Source organism: Ambystoma mexicanum, chromosome 3q (genome assembly GCF_040938575.1).
Source record: "Ambystoma mexicanum isolate Mex_15411 chromosome 3q, UKY_AmexF1_1, whole genome shotgun sequence".
Lineage (NCBI taxonomy): Eukaryota > Metazoa > Chordata > Amphibia > Caudata > Ambystomatidae > Ambystoma > Ambystoma mexicanum.
The window spans coordinates 94,509,185-94,515,184 of record NC_090926.1 but is presented as its reverse complement, the minus strand read 5'-3'; the positions used below and the strand labels follow the sequence as shown (position 1 = coordinate 94,515,184).

Genomic DNA, 6,000 nt, shown 5'->3' with positions numbered 1-6,000 from the left:
CTACTTTTATGTTAGTTGCCCTGTCCCGCTTTTTTACTTTTTAAACCTGGTTACCCTATCATTTAGGCTTCTCCATACCTGCCAACTGATGAATATGGCCTGCATGCAAGAATTATTCCAGACTGGAGGTTTAGGAAGCTTTTTAATCAGGTGAAAACGTGGCCGCAGAGACAGCTAGACAGGTGCATGCTCCATGCAATGACTGCTCAGGGGAAATGCATGTGTCGTGGACGCAGGACAACACATAGCAAAACGGGTTCGAATCCAGGGCTTGGTCCCGGTATTAAGCACCAATTATAATGATAAAGGGGTTCACACAAATAGTGAGATTGTCAAGTGCATATACATACCTTCCACAAGTTCAGAAAGCTAGGCTCAGAGATTGGTAGCACCACATAAAGTGACAGGGAGAGCACTTTAAATGGCAGTGAGCAGAGAGTGCCATTTTGGGAGACTGGATACGTGACCTATGGAACTATGCACAATGCAAAGCGAGACTGACATTGGACAGGAGAGTGGCATGTGTGGTGCCTGGTAAAAGTGCAAAGTGGGCGGCAATGTGAAAGGTGATAAAAGGGGTGTGGCAGAAGGGGCACACGGAGAGTGAACAGCCACCGTGCACAGTGGAAAGGGACGGGAGGGGCGCCAGCAACAGAGTGTGACACTGTACAGACTAGAGAGTGTCAGGCAAGAAGAGCACTCGCTGGCAGCTATGCAGAGAGTTGCTGCCTGCAGAGTGGCAACAGGGAACCCTGGTAGTGAAAAGATTTTTTTTTAAAGTGAATAGCGTAGGGACCGCGAGGAGAGGCAGAGAGACGCGTGCATGTGTGCTGGGGGCGGGGGGTGTTATAGGGAGCAGCAGCAACAGGGCAAACAAACATAGTGACATTCAAAAGGACAGCGAGATGCACACGCAGCTGCCGCTGCTGCTGCATAGCGAGGCGCGCTGACATTGCACAGAGAGTGACTGTCGTGCAGGGAGATAGCACACTGGACCCGCAGTGTGCAGGGAGCCTGGCAGGAAGAAGCAGCACGGATTGACTGGAGCGGGAATACAGCCGGGAGAAACTGTGTGGCCGTGGTGTGCGTGGAGCCCCAGCACCTGGAGACTGCTACCAATCCACCCCCGGCCGGAGCTAGCGCCCACGGCATCGGAATCTGGATCTCCTCCTCGGTACAAGCGCCACCGAATTCCCGGCTCCACCAACGCAGCCTCGGCTCCGGGTCTCCGTTGACGACAGGATTTCCCCGATCGATTCCCGTCTCCACAGCATCCTCTCCCGGACTACCGGAATCCCGGGGCTCTGCGGCAACCGCGGAGACAAGAGGAGGCACGGGAAGCGCTCGCGGAAGGGACCTCCTGCGGCAAGGATACACCTTCACGCCTCATCCCCGGACAGCCAGCGCCACGGGGGCCGCGCGGTGCCCGCACCTCCTGAGGTAAAGGAAGCGCCGAGGCCACAGCACCCACCATCACTTAAAGCAGCAGCTTCCCCGCAGCCGCAGCACGCTCGCCGTGCGCAGCATCCTTGCCGGCCTCGCTGGCAGACCCGTTATCCTGGCCCCAGCATCTCCGCCAAACCCTTGCTGTCAGCTGCATTCCTCACATCAGCACCGCCACAGACCGCCATAGCGAGAGATGGCATTAAGCGACCCGTTTGCCAAACACTAGAACTGGCCGTCCATTATCGAAACTGTCACCCACAGTCCCTGCATGCGCCATCCGACCCTGTGTGGGACTGACACTGATAACGCATCTTCCCCTCAGCAGCGCTAGAACCTCACGATGCCGCTAGCGCCAAACCTTCTCTGCCAGCAGCGCTACGTTCCAAAGCAAACTAACCACTGAACCCCGGCACTGACTTCCCCTACCGCCGCCCCGTGCCAGCAGCACCATCAGAACCCCGACAATGACACCATCACAAAGGCCCACTGCCAGATACAACCCCTAACCCCAACACACAGGCGACCACATCATCTGACAACATCGCGGACCCCACACCGTGATAACCCCCAAAATGACACCATCGCAAATACCTACTGCCAGTGAAACAGACCTCGAACCACCATCGAAGCCCTCCCATCCCCCCACACACACAATCGACCGTATCTTCTGACATGTGCACTGACCCCACATGAACAGACAGCCTACACACCTCCTTCTGACGCTCGCTGCGCGTTCATGGCATATCGCCACCCTCGCCCCCCGGCAAATGCACACACTCACGGTACGTAGTGGGCGCTCACTTACCAATCATCCTTACAGGCTCCCCCATAGTTGTCTCGTGGGGAACGCTCGCGCCAGCAGCGCTCACACTGGCCCTCACAGCCAAAGTAACGGACCACCAACGACCACAGGTCCTCGGTTTGGCCCCCAACTTCCCAAACGACAAAAGTAAACACCAGAACACACTTACAGGCAACTTAATTCGTGTCCACAACTCAAGATTTTCGACACCCCGACTCTCCTTCACAGCCATGACCACCCTCGTGGGAGCCCTCGGTGCCAGCCTTTCCTCATCGGCAACATGCACGCGTACCCTTTCCCTCACCGGCGCCCGGTGCAACCCACGCACTATCGCCTTTGACCTCCAAAGGAGAGCCTTCCCCGGAAGCAGGTACTGGCTACTGATTTCATTTCAGTTCTAGAAAGAAAGACAAGACATCCATCTTCCAAGTCACTCCTTGACACCAGGGCTCTCAGGATGTCCAGCGACATGCGTGCGTTTGTCGACCAGCTCTTGTTTCGTCCATTGTATCGCGGGTCTTGTAGTTTGGTTGTCGTTGTTATCGATGCAGGATCTTTATAGTCTCGCCACCCAAGGAACTCGCCTGGTGGCTTCTGCCCTGCTAATGGGGCACTGCTTTTTTAGTCCAGCGGGTCATTGACACTGTAAAGCACTGGCAGAGTTTCAGTCCGGGTTAATGATGTGAGCATTTTGGAATTAGGTTTCGCATTCCGGCCAAATCTTTGTAAAAATACACCTAATCACTTCATGGGTAGTGTCGCGTTAGCAGGGGCGCAGCCAGACACACACTTTGGGTGGGGGCTAACCTGTCAAATGTTGGGGGAGGGGCTAACTTCAGAGAGTGTGTGAGGAGGGCAAACTTCTCCGCATGGGCATGATTGTGGCAAGTGTGGTAAATAGTGTCAAGTTAGCAGCAAATGGATCAATTTAAGGCACATCGTGGAACGGAAACTGCTTCTAAACATGAGTGGATTGAAGGACAGACCAAAAGACCTTTCCACTGGTACTTGCCAGGCTGGTGGTGCAGTGGCTGCGCTGTGGCGTGTGGTGGCCTTGCTCAGCTGCTAGTTCATTGTGCATGCCAGGCTAAATTCGGTTATCCCATGTAAGCCTGAGTGTGGCTATGGCTGGTGTTTTCATTCCACCTTAAGCTAGGAGACCTCATGAGCATATGATCAGCTTTACAAAGTAGATTAATTTCGTGAGTCACTTCATTTCTGTGGATCTCTGGACCAACTGTGGCGTTTAAGGTATCTTATCTTCTTTGCATATTCGAGTCGGGTCGCTTACGAACTGCTGTGAGGTTGAGCTGTCTCCTGTCTCTTTCCAAGCACTCCCCTGACATCCAGGTGCTAGCCTCCCATCACTGCTTCAAACGCGCATGTCCTAAGAATGAAGCGCCACGAGGTAGTCATTGCAGGCCGTTTGTTTGCAGCGCAGCCCCCATGCAGCATTTATCAGTGGGGTCCTGCCAGGCCTGCAGGCAGCTCCGCAGGGGACAGAGGTCAAGTTAAGAAATCCCAGAATTCCAGGGGAGGGATCAAGCCCCGTCTGCCCAATGGTTTGGCCTCACCGTGTTATTATAAGTAAATAGCGATCTGTAACCTGACCAGTTTCCGTCATTGGACTGTATCACGAGTAGTCCTCCTACCCCACACAAAGTAAATTATGATTATGGGGGTTACTTCGGGTCCTAGAGTAAGAACATCCCCCCGCCCCATGCATTCCCTGTGCAGAATACATCCTCCCGCCCCCCAGGGCCGGAAAAGAATGCATGTGCCCCTGTTACATCAGAGCCCCAGGCATCAGGCCACCATCTGAAAGCAGAGGTTGCCCCCACCACCAGGCAGGCACGTGCAAACACCTCCCCCACCCCCCTGCTCACCATCAGACCCTGTGCAGCGGATGCCCCCTCCACATTTCTTCATTTAAATCATCATGGGTCTCCCTGGCATTAGCGCCCCTTAGCATGGGCACTGCCATTTCTCTATCCGTCGTTTTGGCCAAGTACATTACGCAAAATCACTTTGTTGGGTAGCAATTATCTATGTGTTTTTAAGGGTTAGGGTGTATAGCGATGCTGGAGGGAATGGGGATAGAGGTGGTGGGGGGTGTGCATCCCATAGGAAAACCCCACCAAAAAAACAAATTCTAAGTTATTTAGTTTCATTAAATGACCATAGAGCTATTTACTTTGCCAAAACGAGGTAGAATCACAATTACACATGACTAATTATTATTATTATTATTATTATTATTATTATTATTATTATTATTATTATTATTGTTATTATTATTATTATTATTATTATTATTATTATTATTATTATTATTTATTGTATGTATGGAACTCGGCCCCAGCTTCGAGAAGCAACAGAGCATTTTACAGAGGTATACACCAATACAGATACACAACAGAGCGCTTTACAGAGTAGAGATGCCTAATGGAGCGCTTTTTAGAGGTAACAACAGAACAGATATGCAATGGGTGCTCGGGCATGGCGGGAAGGAGAGAGTCGGGTGGTGTCTGGTGCGTCTTGAGTTCTTTTCTAAATTGTACGACCATAGTGGTGAGTCTGATGCTGACGGGAAGGAGGATGCATGTTCTTGGGGCGTAGGCGGAGAATGCTTGTTTTCTGGTCCTTTCCTTTTTGCAGTGGTGGATTTCAAGTCTGCACGTGTCCTGGCTTCTGGTGGTGCGCTGTGCGCCGGAGACGCTGAGTTTCTCTGGAAGGTAGTGGGGAACGGCCTGAGCATCGCAAGTGAAAGCGCTGCTTCATGACATACGCAGTCCTCCTCCCTCAGGAGCAGACTAAAAGGTGCACTTTATTTCTGCAGCAGAGATAAAGCACACCTTTAGGCAACTGAAATACCCCTCTGTCCCAATGCACCCCTTAGCATTTTGAGTGCAAAACGGAGTATTCTTAAATAAAAAGTAAAATACAATTACAAAAATAGTCGCATTTCCTCCGTCGTCTATTTCTCCCTGCCCTTTCACCTGACATGAAGTCACGTGCTCATCTCTTCCTCCGCACCGCTTGATATGGAGCACGCTGGCCTTTGCAACCTGCATCTTCAGTCTTCCCTTCGCTGAAGACTATAGCAGTGTTTGCTTTTTCCACTCACCTTTCGTTTCCCACCTGGGTAGCATTTCAACTGGCATTACTGCACAGACGAAGGTTTCAAAGATACCAGACAGGGCGACACAGTCTGCACATGTTTTCCCTGTACATCTATATATCACAGTCTAAGTCCCAGGCTGCAAATCCTAGCACGCATAAAGTGACTCGGAAATCTTCAACAGAGACATTCTAACGTGTATCGCGGGGATACGTCTTGGGCACACGACACCTGGGATACATATTTAAGCATGATGTGCGACCAAGCCTCTCTTAGAAGGAGAATACCTAATTGAAATGCAGAAACCACTCTCACATGATGCTCGCTACGGGTTTCACGTTTCACACTTTCATTCTAAGGAAAACTGATAACCTCATCAAGCTGTGTATGGATGACGCCATCTTAACGCTTTAGAAGCTGAAAAGCCAATCTCTGTATATATGCCTTGTCAGGTACGAGTAGCTCTTCCAGTCCTGTGTTCATTCTTCACATTCCAGGACTTGGAGTTGTCACCCCCCCCCCATTTTAAATGCAGTGTTCCACGTACCAGCATATTATGAAAACATGCATTGCCAATGCCAGTATCTGTGGCTGACATCCAAGCACCACATAGGCATTGATATAACACCCT

At 51.3% G+C, this 6,000-nt stretch overlaps 1 protein-coding gene across 1 annotated transcript in view; it reads left to right on the top strand.

The window, feature by feature from the left end:
- Positions 1-762: 762 nt before the first annotated feature.
- PDE1B (phosphodiesterase 1B) overlaps positions 763-6,000 on the top strand; it is a 1,810,462-nt gene continuing 1,805,224 nt past the window's right edge. Inside the window, exon 1 of the mRNA XM_069653207.1 lies at positions 763-1,440. The gene's annotated coding sequence lies outside the window, so the exon portion shown is untranslated. The remainder of the gene's footprint in view (positions 1,441-6,000) is intronic.